At 45.5% G+C, this 17,326-nt stretch overlaps 1 long non-coding RNA gene across 1 annotated transcript in view; it reads right to left on the bottom strand.

Annotated features, from left to right (window-relative positions):
• Nucleotides 1–2,085: 2,085 nt before the first annotated feature.
• Nucleotides 2,086–17,326, bottom strand: part of LOC146856509 (uncharacterized) — a 270,942-nt gene continuing 255,701 nt past the window's right edge. The window contains exon 3 of the long non-coding RNA XR_014980961.1: nucleotides 2,086–2,186. This is a non-coding gene — a long non-coding RNA (uncharacterized LOC146856509). The remainder of the gene's footprint in view (nucleotides 2,187–17,326) is intronic.

The raw sequence follows: 17,326 nt of genomic DNA on the forward strand, positions 1-17,326 counted from the left end.
CCACGTTGCGTTTTGCGCCGTTTCCTGTCACGGGCACTAGGCCGACCCACACAAGTGAGGTACCGTTTTTCTCGTAAGACTTTGGGGAACGGGGGGTGGGTGGAAATTTGTGGATCCACGCGGATTCCGGAACTTTCCACGACAGAAATGTGGGGAAAATGTGTTTTTTTGACAATTTTTTAGGTTTGCAAGGGATTCTGGGTAACAGACCCTGGTGGGAGGCAGTCAAGTCACCCCATCCTGGATTCCCCTGGGTGTCTAGTTTTCAAAAATGTATAGGTTTGCTAGGTTTCCCAAGGTGCCCGCAGAGCTAGGGTTAACAAACTAGAGCTAGGCACTTTGCCAAAAAAGGGTACATTTTCACTGCGATATTGAGTTGTGACCACGTTGCGTTTTGCGCCGTTTCCTGTCGTGGGCACTATGCCTACCCACACAAGTGAGGTACCATTTTTATCGGGAGACTTAGGGTAATTCAGTTTTGTAAAGGAACTGTTATTATCTATTGACTTTCGATGCATTTCTGCCTTCCAAATGAAAGACATTGTGTAAAAAATAAGTCATTCTAAAAAATGACTGATAATTCTCATGCTAGTATGAGTATTCCCAATTTCAGAAATGTGCAAATATCTACTGTTTCTAAACTCTATATTTTGTTCCCATTTCAGAAATACATAGGTGTCTTTCATACTGATTTTTCAATGTACACATTTTTACAGAATAATTACTATATACCCGGTACATAATAAAAAACCATTGCAAGTTGCTGCTCAGTTTTTGGCTCTGGGCTCGTCGAGTTCTTGGTGAACCTACAAGTCCTATATATCCCCACAACCAGTAATGTCCAGCGGATGCAACGGTATATTGCTTTCAAAGAGCAGTCATAATTAGAAGAAGTTACAGGTGAAAACGTTGACACAAAAGGCTGTTTATTTCAACTAATTTTCAATTTATCCTATATTTAACTGTTTGTTTCTATAAAAAAACCTTGATAGATCTATACAAATGACCCCTTGCTGAATTCAGAATTTTGTCTTCTTCTCGAAAATGTATAGCTTTCCAGGATCCATTATTGCTTTTGTACCCATTTCTGCCATTAACTGGAAGGAGGTCAAAAGCACAAAAAATAGCAAAAATAGGCTATGTCCCAGAAAAATGCCAAAACTGTGTAAAAGATTTTGGGTCTCTGACAAAAGTCTGGTATCCCCAAAAAGCTGGGAAAATGGTGATTTCAACCCCACAAACCCTTTTTTGATAACATTTGCAGGGAAAACCCCAGATGCTTTCATTTGCAGCCTGTTTTTCCAATTTTTCCGAAAAAAAACAAACTTTTGCTGTATTTTGGCTAATTTCTGTGACCCCTCCAGGGGAATCCACAAACCCTGAGTACCTTTAGAATCCCCATGATGTTGGAAGAAAAGGACGCAAATTTGGCGTGGATACCTAATGTGGTCAAAAAGTTACAGGGGCCTAAGCGCGCACTATGCCAAATAGCCAAAAAAAGGCTTGGCACATGAGGGGGAAAAGGCCTGGCAGCGAAGGGGTTAAATCATGTGATAAATGCAATCAATTTTCAAAATCCATGCTGTGATATCAATATGCACCGTAATGAAAATAAATTGCACTAATATCAGAATTGAGTTTGACCAAAGAAGATCCAGTTTAAAAATCAGATAAATGTACTCATCACTACCTATTATTGTCTATATTTGTTCCAGAGACAGGTGTATTAATGTCAACTGATGAAGAAAATGACAATATAAGTGTGGGTCAATAAAGCCCCAGTAGGCATAGTCTGAGTCTGTAATACTTGTATATATCAAAAACCAGAGAAATCGTATGATGACTTATTTACATTCTTCGACCTACAAATACCACAATTCAGCCATAGTGGGAATAGTAGAGCACGTCCTATCTTATTTCCATGTGCCCCTACAGCTTATTGTCTAAATCATACTAACAATGTATACAAAAATATTGAAAACAATCAGAATACTGATAATATACATTTTCTAGTCTCAAACCAGGCCAAGGAAATTAATTAATAATGCATATTGTCCTACTGATAAGCTGAGTGTAGAAATTCTTCAGCCTTCTAAGAAGTAAGTAAGGAAAATGATCAGCCTCAAAAATAGGCGCCCAGTGCTCTCTTTCAGTACAGTATACTGTAAACCGTCTGACGGCAGGTCCTATGTGAAACAAAAAAAACAGGAAACAAACATATTAAAAACCACTATCTACACTGCAAGTTAGAAAACATTTAGTCAGAGACAAGTTATTACCTCCATATTTGAAGGAGCGAGTCACACTATTAAATCGAGTGACCAACTCAAACAAGAATTATCCAAGGAAGACAGTAAAGAATCCTATTACAAAAAAAACTGGAGGAAGTATCCTTGAAACTAACAAACCATGAAGATGAAATCATTCTCAAGAAGCAAAGGAAATTCACAAGAGACCAACAAGATTATCAGAAAGGCAGAATTCTGATGTTCAGTAGGATTTGATGATCTTTGAAGAAAGATGAAAACATCCCAGAACTTAGCATCCCTGCAACCAAATGAAGGAGGGGACTTCAGAAGTGACATAAGCGAAAGCGATATATCTGAAGATGACACAGGGGGGCAATCTGATACAGGTATGACAGGAGTGGGACATTTTTGGGAGGAACTTCGATTACTCAATCAAGGAAAGTACCAGCGAAATTGGCAGAAGGATCGAGGCCGGGGAAAGGAAGAGGCAGAGGAGAAAGAGGCAAGGGCAAAGGGATGGCAAAGGAAGAAATCAACAACATCACCAAAGAAACCAGGAAAGGAGAATGGAGTAAGAGTAAAAGGAACCCCTGTGGGAATGAAATCAAGGGGACAAAAGAAGAAACAATGAATACATCAAGCACTGTGGTAAATCTCTCTACCCATTCTCTTACCTCTGTAGAAACAAAGGTAATGCAATTTGGGTTGTCCTTCTCTTTAATTTAGGTGTCATCTGTCCTTATGATTTTAAGCCCAAATCTACCTTTAACCCTACCCTTCCCCCTTGTGCCATTGAGACTTTTCTTTGTATGATCTGTTTATTAAGCATAGCAAGAAAACAATACAGTAGCGATATATTAACCAGTCTCACTAGGCATAGCAGACAGTTACAATTACCAAGACTTTTTGTGTACTCCAGCACCAAATCCACCTCACATGTCTTCGTCCGGAGCCTCCCTGCCACTGCTCCACCCATCTGTATGCATTCCCCGGGCATGAGGAGGACTGCAAATGTTCCCTCTAAGCGAGTTCCATTTCCCCAAACCTTTTCCCACTTCCGAGGGCATCCTCTATTTTTATATACCTCGACTTCAGCAATCATGCACCAGTCCATGTCTTGATCCCAATCCACTGGGGTTGGCGGCTCCGCTGTCCCCACCTCTGGGCAAAATTTCATTTTGCAATCATGAGGCCCATAGTAGACCACAGCTGTTCAGTCTGATTCATATCAGTTACCTCCCATATATTCAGTAAGCACAATTTCAGGGCAGTGGGATGGATTGTATTGCAACTTCCAGGGGGCGATACAAGTGCCTCATCCACTCCTCCTCCTCTAGAAGCCCGATGTCAGCCTGCCAACGCTCACGTAAAGTGAGGAGTGGTTCAGGTAAGTTGTTAATAATTTGTTTGTAGGTCAGGGATACGGCTTTACATTGCATATGCTCTGATAGCAACCTGTCCTCTAGTGGTGATGCCTCCTGTATGTACTCCCCTCCCGGGACCACCCCTTTGAGAGCATGCCATATTTGGGAATATCTAACAAGTTCCTTCCCGGAGAGCTCGTATTCTTTCTGCAGTTCTGTAAATGGGATTATTTTCCCCCTTACCCACAGATCATTCAACCTTGAGATGCCGATGGTGTCCCATTTATTAAAGCCTTGGTAGCGGCCCAACTTGCCCAGGTGCTCTGCCCACCAGAGAGGTGTGGCCAGTGTCACCCTATTCCCCCAACCAAGATGTTTAGTTACCGTTTGGGCCGTGGGCCTCGTTAGCTTCTTTTTCTTGGGATTGGTATTTACTGCTTCGCTCTACCCCCCGACTCCCATCAACCATTCGTCCATGTGACACGACGGATCCACCTGTGAGCAATAAACCCATTAATTGATGACTAACAATTGGAATGGCCAGTAATATGCCCGAATATTGGGTAGCGTGATTCCTCCCTCGTACCAGCCCGTGGTGAGTTTGTGGGCTGCTATACGGGGAGGCTTCCCGTCCTGCAGCAGGTTCCTGACCTCCCCGTCTATGGACCGAAAGTCCGCTTCAGGAATCTCTTAAGGAATATTTTGCAGAGCGTAAAGGGACCGCGGTAGAGCCATTATTTTAAATAACGCTGTTCTACCCAACAGGGAAAATGGCAGGGCATGCCAATGTTGCATGTCTCCCCGTAGTCGGACCAGTGGAGCAAGGAGATTAAGCTCATAGAAAAGATGCTCCCTGGATGTGAAATATATTCCTAAGTATGTGAATCCTTCTGTCACAATTTTAGCTTTGCAGGCTGAGGGCAAGACAGGAGCAGGCCCCCGGAGGGGGAACACCAATGATTTGGACCAGTTGATGGTGTATCCCGGAATCGACCAAAAGTGGAGCAGATCTGGAGTATCGTATCAATGGAAGTTCGCGGCGACGCTACATATAGGATTATATCATCCGCATAGAGCGAAATTCTATCTTTGCGTCCCTCCGTCCATCGTAACCCTCGGTTAATTGGGTCCCCGCGAATCCAACTTGCTAAGGGCTCCAGTATCATGGCGAACAGCAGCGGAGACAGTGGGCAACCCTGCCTTGTTCCCCGATTTAACGTAAAAGTGTTTGATGTTCGCCCGTCTACTACGACTTGGGCCAGAGGCGCTGAATATAGCAGCTGCAGCCATATGATAAACTTTTCGCCCACCCTCATGCGCTCTAGAACTGCGGACATGTATGGCCATTCGACTGTGTCGAAGGCCATACCCTGGTCCAATGATAGTATTGCTGCATCTTCCCGGATAGAGTCCCTTCGACCAAAAACTGCATTCAATTGCCTCAAGTTGAGAGCAGTGTTGTGTCTGGGCATGAATCCGGACTGGTCCGGATGCACGAGCTTGGCAACAATTGGGATCAACTGTCGAGCCAGGACCTTGGCCAGACTTTTGACCTCCACGTTAAGGAGGGAGATTGGCCTATAGGAAGAGCATTCTTCCGCTGGCTTACCCTTATTATGTATAACTACGTTCATTTAATTGGATTGAAAAGATGTCTCACCTGTGATTTTAACGCCATTGAAAAAAGGGAAATCCTGAAACGCGTCTGGCGTATCGAACTATTTGGGTTGCCGAGGGTACAATTTGCACGTCTGTAGCTGGCAGTAAAGTGTTTGGAGAAGCAAGTACCTGTGTGGCACTCTTTCTTGGGCAACTTTCATTTGGATATAGTGCGGCCACGCCCGGCCGAACAAGAGTGCCCCGCCATGCAACATGGACCCGTGGTGTGACAGACGATCACCATAATGGGAGGTATTCCAATGCTGCGGGCAGAAGAAAGCAGCCGTAGCGCTTTGTTACTCTGGCACCAACTAATTTTGAAAAAACATTTGATAAAGAGACACGCTCACTGTAGCATGATAATTGTGAAACTACATTAACCAGAAGGCCCGGAGGCCACGCCTACTATGGCAGAATTCATTTAATTGGATTGAAAAGATGTCTCACCTGTGATTTTAACGCCATTGAAAAAAGGGAAATCCTGAAACGCGTCTGGCGTATCGAACTATTTGGGTTGCCGAGGGTACAATTTGCACGTCTGTAGCTGGCAGTAAAGTGTTTGGAGAAGCAAGTACCTGTGTGGCACTCTTTCTTGGGCAACTTTCGTTTGGATATAGTGCGGCCACGCCCGGCCGAACAAGAGTGTCCCGCCATGCAACATGGACCCGTGGTGTGACAGACGATCACCATAATGGGAGGTATTCCAATGCTGCGGGCAGAAGAAAGCAGCCGTAGCGCTTTGTTACTCTGGCACCAACTAATTTTGAAAAAACATTTGATAAAGAGACACGCTCACTGTAGCATGATAATTGTGAAACTACATTAACCAGAAGGCCCGGAGGCCACGCCTACTATGGCAGAATTCATTTAATTGGATTGAAAAGATGTCTCACCTGTGATTTTAACGCCATTGAAAAAAGGGAAATCCTGAAACGCGTCTGGCGTATCGAACTATTTGGGTTGCCGAGGGTACAATTTGCACGTCTGTAGCTGGCAGTAAAGTGTTTGGAGAAGCAAGTACCTGTGTGGCACTCTTTCTTGGGCAACTTTCGTTTGGATATAGTGCGGCCACGCCCGGCCGAAAAAGAATGCCCCGCCATGCAACATGGACCCGTGGTGTGACAGACGATCACCATAATGAGAGGTATTCCAATGCTGCGGGCAGAAGAAGGCAGCCGTAGCGCTTTGTTACTCTGGCACCAACTAATTGTGAAAAAACATTTGATAAAGAGACACGCTCACTGTAGCATGATAATTGTGAAACTACATTAACCAGAAGGCCCGGAGGCCACGCCTACTATGGCAGAATTAATTTAATTGGATTGAAAAGATGTCTCACCTGTGATTTTAACGCCATTGAAAAAAGGGAAATCCTGAAACGCGTCTGGCGTATCGAACTATTTGGGTTGCCGAGGGTACAATTTGCACGTCTGTAGCTGGCAGTAAAGTGTTTGGAGAAGCAAGTACCTGTGTGGCACTCTTTCTTGGGCAACTTTTGTTTGGATATAGTGCGGCCGCGCCCGGCCGAACAAGAGTGCCTCGCCATGCAACATGGACCCGTGGTGTGACAGACGATCACCATAATGGGAGGTATTCCAATGCTGCGGGCAGAAGAAAGCAGCCGTAGCGCTTTGTTACTCTGGCACCAACTAATTTTGAAAAAACATTTGATAAAGAGACACGCTCACTGTAGCATGATAATTGTGAAACTACATTAACCAGAAGGCCCGGAGGCCACGCCTACTATGGCAGAATTCATTTAATTGGATTGAAAAGATGTCTCACCTGGGATTTTAACGCCATTGAAAAAAGGGAAATCCTGAAACGCGTCTGGCGTATTGAACTATTTGGGTTGCCGAGGGTACAATTTGCACGTCTGTAGCTGGCAGTAAAGTGTTTGGAGACGCAAGTACCTGTGTGGCACTCTTTCTTGGGCAACTTTCGGTTGGATATATATATATATATATAAAACCTACTGGCAGTCACCAGTGAATAGTTAGAGCTGAAACCGTGTTTCCATAGGAAAATCATTTTTTGACTTGCTTATATCTTTGGTGCCGTTTGACGAACACTCAAAAAGTGTGCCGCTGATATTAGTTGTGCATAGAAGGTTTTGGGATGATTCATCAAGCGGAAGCTAAGCAAAAAGGGGGGAGGGGGGGGTCAAAAAAATGCATTTTCCACCTTCATTCCCATAGAGGTTTTAGAGACAAGTACAGCCCATGCCGCTGGATGGAATTACACCAAATTTGGTGGAACGGTAGCTCTTGGCTCAGAAAGCATGCTGGTTGTTATTTGGTGTAAATCCGTACCGTAGTTTTAGAAATAATAACGGAAATCCAAAATTTTAGATCTGGGCGGAGCCAAAGTACAGATCTCTTGGTGGGATCTGATTGGCTGTCAGCACTTCAACCAGAACGTGCTTGCAGCCATCTTGGGTCATGATAGTTCCCCACTGAAATGCATTGTAGTGAATGGCAGGTTTTAAGGGTCACACAAAGGAGAATTTATAAAGGGTGATAACAAATTTTAGTTATAATATCAATTATTTGTTGATGGAACTATACTAATTTTAGAAAGTGTGTTGTGTTCTAATATGATTTTACCCTGTGGAGAAGCCTTCTGATGGGATTCCATTAATCATGTTTGAGAGAAAACTATTATCTCACGATTTTCCCTTAGTGATAATCGAAGGTGCTCTAAAAGCTAAAATGAGAGCATATTTTCTGTCAATTCACACTATCTTTCTCAGCCATATGTGAATGAAGTCTGACATTCTCAGTAAAATATGTACTTCCAACAGGAGCAGCCTGTCAGTTAATTCCCTTGTGTTCTACTGCAGCTTCCCAGAGTGTTCTAAAGAACAACTAGAGCTCTAACAGTCTTACTAATGACAAAAGCATGGCACACCTGAAGTCATCTTGATTGTATCATAGTGGTAAATCTTCCTTTGCATTTATAAAATAACAAAAGGAGAGGGTTCATTTTGTCATAGAAATTATGGTTAGTGCTGTAAAAAGATAAATTAGGACACGTTTTAAGTAAGTTCTCAAATATCTTCCTCTTCCATTTCATTAAAACATTCTGACATACAGACTGAAACGTACTTTCAATACCAGCAGCAGACTGCCAGTTAACTCCCTGGTGATCAGCAGCTTTACTACAGTGTTCTAAAGAGCAACAGAGTGCTAACATTCTGAATTTATGCCAAAACTGTGGCACATCTGAATGCCATCTTGATGGATTCGAAGTGGAAAACTGAAAGCATTTTCTACTGAGGACACTAGCAGTAATTGAGGAAATTAGGGAGCTTCATAACAAGTAAGTCTCCTAAAATGGTCACCAGAGGAAAAAAAGAGCCAAAATGTAGAATAAATATCACCCAGTTGTAGCACAAGTATACCTAATGACAGAAGTGTGCAAAAAACGTAATTTTCTTTTTTTTACAGTTTTATATGGTGCAGACTTGATCCAAAGCTATTGGAGTGCTTTACATGAGCATCAGTTACATTACACAAGGAATAATTCATTTTGGTTTTATGCATGGGGAGATTAAGTGATTTCCCAGAATCACAGGATGTCGAGCTGACGCTGAAACTTGAACCTGGTTCCCCAGTTGCAAAGTCTGTAGCTCTGGCCGTAACACCACATCCTCTGTGCAAGATATAGTCAAGTAATCAACTGGATAAAAAACACAAAAATAGCAAATAATTTAAAAGTGCTTTGTCACTATTTGAGAACTCGGTAAATATGTCCTCATTTTATTTTTTTAGAACACTAACTATAATTTCTATAGGAATAAGACTCATTTTTATAATTTAAAAATGAAATGCTTTAGATATAAAAGTTTTGATTACATTGAGATGACATCAGGTGTGCCACACTTTTGTAATAAATATTGAATGTTACCAATCTAGTTGCTCATTAGAATACTGTGGGGAGGCAGAGGTCAGGGGCATGGAATCGGATAACTGAGGGCAGGGAGGAGGGTGCAGAGGCAACAAGTGGACTACCCTGGGCAGGCGGGAGGCACAGTGGCAACAAACCATGGAGGGCAGAGGAAAGGGGGCAGGGGCAACAAACCAACCATGCAGGACAGGCTAGAGAGGCTACAACAGACCAGTGAGGACAGAAGAAGAGGCAGTGGCAGTACAACCCTAAATTCCAACAGACCCTAATCAGGCAGGAGACTTCTGATGTTTTTAAGCCCAAAATAGGCTTTATTTTATCTGTCTCAGGCCTAAAACCTCCTCTTTTTCAATGCAAGTCAATAGGGAAAATCAATTGCCCAGGTTTGTTTGTCAACATCTCCCTCTTACCAAGTTCAAAATGTTGGCACATATGGTACACTAAATCGCAGAGGGCAGGAGGAATGGACTAGAGAGATGGACTCGGATAACAGAGGGCAGGAGGAAGATGTGCAGGGGCACCAATCTGACCTTCCATGGCAGGTGTCAGGGGTTGCAGCAGCATAATATACCACACAAGTCAAGCGGTACAGCAGTGCAGAATAACACACAATGGAAAGCAATTGGGAGGGGACAGGGCCATGCACATGGACAACAGAGAGCAGAGGGGAAAGAGGTAAGGGCAGCAAACTGACCATACCGGACATACAGGAGGGACAATTACAGCATAACGGACCATGAAGGGCAGGAGGGAGGGGCCAGGGGCCCGACAATGGACCAGACAAGGCAGGAGGGAGTGGATAGGGGCCTGCACATGGAAAACGAAGGACAGGTGGTAAAGGCACAGGGAAAGCGCAGCAAGCTGACCATGGAGGGCAGGCAGGATGGGCACTGGAAGCACAACACACCATGGAGGGAAACAGTGAGACTACAATGGCATATACACAGACAAAGGAGGGAAGGTGGTAGTGGGTCAGGGGCAGAAAGCTGACCACACAGGGCAGGTGGGAGTGGCTGGGACAGCACAGAGGACCATGCATGGCAAGCGGGAGAGTGAGTAGCAGCACCACGGCCATAGTGGGCAAGAGGGGGTTAGCAGCGGCATGCACAAAGGATCTTGGAGGTCAGAAGGAAGGAGTAGAAGCAGACAAGATATGGTACGAGAAAGGCCTTCCCAACATACCACGCAGGGCAGGCAGGAGGAGCATTTGCAGCACAACAAAGCATGGAGGGCAGAAGAGAGTGGCAGCAAAATGGAACATGGAGGACAGGAGGCAGGGGATAAGGGCATGGAACTCGGACACGCAGGGTAGATGTGGCAGAGACAGATGGCAGCCTTCTGACCATGCTAGGAAGGTGGGTGGAGCATTGGCAGCACAACAGAACACTCCGAGTAGATAGGAGGGGCAGGGGCAGGGGCAAGTCCATGGAACATGATGGGCAAACAAAAGGGAGCAGGGGCATGCACACAGACATCGTAGAGCAGGGGGAATGAGGGTAGGGGCAGCAAGCTAAGCAGAGAGGCTAAACAGGATGGCAATGATGGGGCATAGAATTGGGCAACGGAAGGCAGGAAAAGTGGGCAAGGATATCAAGCTAAATGGAGGGCAGTGGAAGCACATCGGATCATGTAGGGCAAAAGGTAGGGGGCTGGTTGCTGGACTTGGACAACAGAGGGTAGGGAGGAGGGAGGAGCAGAAAGCTAACTATTTAAGCAGGGGTGGGGAATTCCTATCTCCCAACCCCGAGACATCTAGATTTCTTACAAGGACGAGAGGTTTTCATTTCTATTTTGTCCAAAGGACAAGTAGACAGTCTTACGGTAATCCGATACACACCTGTTCAACCCTGTTGGTCACAGCCAGTTAATAAGTAGCTCTGAGCAGTTTATTGGCAATGAAAGGGTCAATGCAAAAGCTGGGGCCTGCACTTTAATTTCCCCACAGCAGAAGAACAACATGATGAAGCTGAGCTCAAAGTTGCAGCTCCGTATAAAAGATCCACAGCACTGTCAGGGTAAGAGTCTTTTTGCTTTCTCCCCAAGGTTCTTGTGTGACTTCCAGGCCCTCCCCTGCTCCTTTCATTTTCTTTGATCACAAGACTAACATGGAGCTTCTGCAGCTCCAAAACACTGGCATCAATGGAATGTAAGAGGCTGCCTTAAGGGCCTCTTGGCTCCTGCTCGGATTTAACCCTTGTGACCCTCTGCCTTTTATTGTGTGCTTCACCCACGCTTCCAGGGGCCTACAGTAAAGGGTCATGCTTTCCCTTCTCATGCAGCTCCTGCACAACCCTCCTTTGCACTTTGCTTTTCCTGTACACCTTATGTTTCACCCGGTGCCTGTACTTGCTAACCCCACCTCACCCCCCTCTGCTGCCCCCCCTGACTGCCCTGACCCGCTCCCCTTGGCCTCTCATATCTTACATCATCCAAGGGCTTACATTAAAGCTCATTAGTTTCCCCATGGGGAATTCATGCAATCCTCAGGCCCACCCTCATTTCTGTCCGCACTGGGCCTTGTCTCACTTTGTGCGTGCACCGGGAGGATCTGAACACGCTGCTGTAGCAGCTACAGCAGCTGTGGAGTTCTTAATGGGCCTCTTCTTTCTGCAGGTCCAGACAAAGGTTCATAGTTGACATAAAAGGGTGGATAGATATATACATGGATGAAAGAGTGAAAGGAAGGATGTAAGAATGGATGAGTGAAAGAATGGATGGATGAGTGCAAGGGTGAATGAAAAGATGGGGTGAAAGTTGATGGATGAGTGGATGGATGGTTGAATGAAAGGGTGGATTGATGGATGAGAGAAAGAGTGGATGAATGGATGATGGAGTGGGTGGATGGATGGATGTGTCGGTGGATGGATGGTGGAAGGATGGATAGATTGAAGTATGGAAGGATGGATAGATTGATGGGAGGATAGTTGAGTGAAACGGTGGATGATGGGATGAGTGAAAGGGTGGATGGATAGGAGTAAAAAGGAGGATGGATGGGGTGAAATACGGAAGAGCAAAAGGATGGATGGATGGAGGGATGAGTGAAAGGGTGGATGGATATGAGTGAAAAGGAGGATGGAGGAGTGAAAGATGGAAGAGAAAAATGATGGCTGGATATAGGGATGAGTGAAAGATTGGATGGATATGAGTGAAAGGGTGGATGGAGAGGTGTAAGTGGCTGGATAGATGAGCGAAAGGATGGATGGATGGATGAGTTTGAATGATAGATTTGGAGCTGGACTGATAGGTTTGGCCAGGGGAGTCGTGAACCACTCACTTTAGCAGCTACAGTGGGGGTGGAGCTCTTGATGGGCCTCTTCTGTCTGCAGCTCAGCAGACAAAGGCCCATAATTAACGTTTAATGGTGAATGAGTAAAAGGATGGATGTGTGGGTGAAAGGGTGGATAGATGAGAGAGTGTGGATGTGTGGGTGAAAGGGTGGATAGATGAGAGAGTGTATGTATGGCTTGCTAGATGGATGGATGAGTGACGGGGATGGTGGATGGACGATGGATGTGTTGATGAAGGAAAGGGTGAAAAGATAGATGGGTTGCAGGGTAGATGAATTAGTAATCAAAAGGATGGATAAGTGAAAGGGTAAATTGATGGTTGAGCGGAAGGATGGATAGATGGCTGAGATGGATATGTTTGGGGATGGATGGGTAGGTTTGGATATGGATGGGCAGGTTTGGATATGGATGGGCGGATGGATGGGCGGATGGATGGATGGACAACCAGAATGGTGAAAGGCTGATGAATGGATGCCAATGTAAAGGTGAAATGCTAGATATCAGTGGGCGAATGAAAGGATGAATGGGTAGATCTTCAAAAAAGAGGCAAAATAAGGAAATCACTAGTATTCAAATCCTTCTATACTACGAGCCTGACATAACCAGAGAGGCTATTATCCAAGCTCTTCTATAATGAGTACAGCCATTATTTGACGGTGCAGTACATGGCACCCAAGGAACAAGTGGATTTTGTTTCAGGACAAGTAGATTTATGAAGCTTCCTTTCCCCTGGACAAGTAGATATTTCATTAAATTCCACACCCCTGTTAAGGCAGGCGGGAAAAGCAGTGGCAAAACAATGGCCACACAGGGTTGTAATGAAGGAGCAGGGGCAAGAACTTGGACAATGGATGACAAGGAGAAGGGGAGCAGGAGCTTGAAGCTTGGGTGGAGGCAGCACAATGCGTCCAACCCCACCACCCCCACCGTGCATTGCAATGGGCATCTTACAGTAAAATTACCCTTGCCACCCAAACCCATCTTAAACCCTAAAATTACCCTTGCCACCCAAAAACAGTCAATAGGTTCTGGACGTTCATCCTCGACAGAAGATGAAGCTACAGCTATTCTATCAAACTATTCACAAAAGTGAAGATAAAACAGAACCAATTCTTCTGAATCCTCTTTCTACAGACTTGGAGAAATAACAATTTTTGGGTGTGGTTTTAAATGGACATGGGTGAGGTCCTAATGTGCCCAATCAAAAGGCAAGGTTTGGGTGTGTCATCGGGAGAATTCGCATTCCAGTCCGTAGGTTTGTGAAGTCATGGAACTCATAAAACTAGTACATTTCCTGAAAAAACTACATAGGATGTCATATGTATACTTATAAATATGTTCACGCTGATGTCATTAATGAAAGTAGAGGGATGTACATGTTTAAAATAATTTTAAGAAATGTTGGCAAATCTGAAATTCTCAATTTACAGATTCATTACGATCACATGATTTGAATCAATAACCAGTCTATGTTTTCAGACCACTGTACCAAAAAAACATTTTTTTTTTAAACGTGTTCAATTATATTTACATTATATATTTTACATTAAGTAGGTATCTGAATTTACCTTTCAAAATATATATAAAGTATATTTTCTTTTACAAAAGTCTAAAGTTTTTTTGAAAAATTACCAAATTAACAAGCAAAATAAATTGCAGTATACTTAGTACTAAAAATAAACCCTAGCAATGAACTTAAGAAACTAAACATTACAGGGACATTACTTTGAAAACAGAATTTGCAAAAACATTTAAGTTCACTGAAAAAACAAAGGTTACAGGGACGTTATAGATAGGAAATAGAATTAAACTAACCTTAGATAAAATTAAGGTTACAGTGACGTTATAATTAAAAAATAGAACAAAAAAACCTTAGAAATACACTGGAAAAAAACCAAAGGTTACAGGGACAATAGTTAGGCTCAGATTTTACTCGTACAGTAACAAAACCATAGATATTCAGCAGTTATAGTTACCTGAGCTAACTATAACTTACGCCCACAATTCACTGATTATGACCTCACATATTACATAACTTATGACATGGTCAGTGACATCACTGATTAAATGTCAAATGACATCACTGATGACACCATCCACAGAACCACTTATATACCCACTCACACACCAGCACAATCTCGCACACACCCATACCACAGCTTACACACCAACTCACTCATCCATAGAGCCACTCACACACCACTCACTCACCTATACAGCCACTCACACAGATACACTCACTCTCCAATACAGCCACTCACACACCCATACAGCTACTTACACTCACTTATTCACCCATATAGCTACTCACACACCCACTAATTCACCCATACAGCCAATCACACAACCATGCAGCCACTAACACAGAAACTCACTCTCCAATACAGCCACTCACACACCCACTCAATTAACCAAACACCCACTCAAACAGCTACTCTTCCACCCACACAGCCATTCACACACCCACTCACTCACCTATACAGCCACTCACAGACACACTCGCTCTCCAATACAGCCACTCACACTGCCATGAAACACACACCCACTTATTCAATCAGTCCCTCACACCCATACAGCCTCCTAGTAGAGACACTCACACAACCACTTACATACCCATTCACACATCCATACAAACACTCACATGTCTACCCACTCACCCATACAGCCACTAACACAGAAACTCACTCTTCAACACAGCCACTCAGTTAAACAAATACCCACTGTGAGACTTTGCCTTTTTGTGCAGGGTCATCCCTGAACTTTTTGCCTTCCTCCTAATCTTTTTTCTGACCTGGTGTTGGTGGTTTTAGGGCTCTGGGCACTTTATCACTATATGTGATCTCTATGGTAAAACATGGTAAGATTGGTCTACACCTGTTTGGCTAATTTAATTTACCTATCAGTCCCCAGTAATGTGGTATCTCATATACCCAGGGCCAGTAAATTAAATGCTACTGGTGGGCTTGCAGCGCTGATTGCGCCACCCACCAAAGTAGCCTTTCAAACCTGTCTCAGGCCTGTGCCATTGCAGGGCCTGCATGCGCAGTTCACTGCTGCTGTGACGTGGCACATAAAATGGGCGCCACATCTGTGACTCCCTTTTTACTACATATCAGTCACCCCTAAGGTAGGCCCTAGCTAGCCCTATGGGCAGGGTGCATTGTAGGTAAAAGGTAGGACATGTGCCTTAACCGTGTGGGATGTCCTGGTAGTCACACACAGCCATTTTGGTTTCTCATTACTGTGAGGCTGCCCTCTCATAGGAATGCATTGGGGATTCCCTGATAAGTGATTCAGTGGTAATTCCTGATCTGAGAGGAGGAGCGGGATCAAGTTTGGTATGTTTGGAATAGTGGTAATAAATGCTGCGTAATAGTGTGCGCATATTTATGATCACTATTTTAGAAATGCCACTTTTAGAAGTGGGCATTTCTGTGTGCTATATGTCTTTGTGCCTGCCTGATGTGTATTGCATGTCTGGCTCTGGAGTGACAGGGACTGGGGAGGTGCCGTGGCTCCAGAGGGGCTGGGTGAGTCAGCACTAGGCTGAATAGGCTGATCTGCATTTTGGAGTAGTGGGAGGAGTAGCCCCTGACCCTGAATAGGTCTGTGCCTGCCTTGTACAATGCTGGTTCCGCTCCCCTGTGATGTGTCAGGGGCCAAGACCTGCAATGTCAAAGGGACTGTTGTGCACTGTGAATAAAATATTGAGTGCCCCCCAGAACTGGTTTTGACTGGATCCCCAATCCCTGTGCCAGTGCAAAACAAATACCTGGCTGGTATAAATATTGGGGTTGTGACCCCATGTAGCGGTGTGTGCTGCTTGGTGCTTACTGAGGGCCGGCAGGCTGCCGGACTGCCAGGAGGAACCACCGCCGGGGACTGACCTGCTGCCATGCTTGGCAGCTGGTGGAACTGCTGTTTTGCCCAGGAGACCCGGTGTGCTGGCCTGCCTGTGCACTTCTGGAAGGAATGCGCTGTTTGCTCCTTGCTGGCGTGGGGAGCGCTGTGTCCAGATCCCCTACTTCTGCGGGGCATCGGAAGGAGCGTGCAGAGCCCTTGGATTACTTCCTGGATTTGCGCTCCCAAGCGCTGAGCCTTAGGGAATCGTCCCACAAAACCGAAAGTCAGGCAGAGCCCGATTGTGGGAGGGTGAGCGGAAGCCAGGCGAAGGCTGAGCCTGGTGTAAGGCGTGGCTCTCGCAAGGGAGAGAGATGTCGTGAAGTCACCCTTAAGGCAGGAGCCCACCCCGCGTTCTTATGTGTCCAGGGCTCCAAAGAAGAAGTCAGGCGATTGTGGCCTGATTGGGGACCGCTGAAGGAAGTGCGGCAGGAGCCACAGAAACTTAGCTCTGAGAAACGTCCGAGGCCAGAAGTCAGGCAGGAGCAAAGCCTGACTGTGGACGGGGCCTGTGCAGCCAGAGGAAGCCAGGTAGAAGTGTAGCCTGCTTGGGGGCGTGGCCCGCACCCGACGGAGTGACGCCACCAAGCCTGAGATCCAGGCTGGAGCCTACCCCGTGCTGGTGGGCGCCAAAAGAGAGACCGGAGCCTCGCAGGCTCGGGAGACCGCCCCCGAGAGACGCAGACGCGACTTGAGGACCGCGCTGGAGAGGGGAGACGTCCGGTCTGACTGCCCCACTGGAGATTGCAGGAAGACCAGAAACAGTCTGGAAAGGCCCCGGTGAGTAGGGCCTGTGCTGGGCACTGTGGGTGCCTATTTCAGGCATCTGTTGCACCTGGGAAAGGAGCCCCGGGACAGAGGGGCTCCCAAGGCATTGTTGGTGCCTAGGTGTTGGGTGCCTGATCTCTTGCAGAAGCCCCGGTGAGTGGGACTGGAGGGGGAGCATTGTTGGTACCGG

The sequence above is a fragment of the Triturus cristatus genome, chromosome 4_1, assembly GCF_964204655.1.
Source record: "Triturus cristatus chromosome 4_1, aTriCri1.1, whole genome shotgun sequence".
In the NCBI taxonomy this organism is placed as follows: domain Eukaryota; kingdom Metazoa; phylum Chordata; class Amphibia; order Caudata; family Salamandridae; genus Triturus; species Triturus cristatus.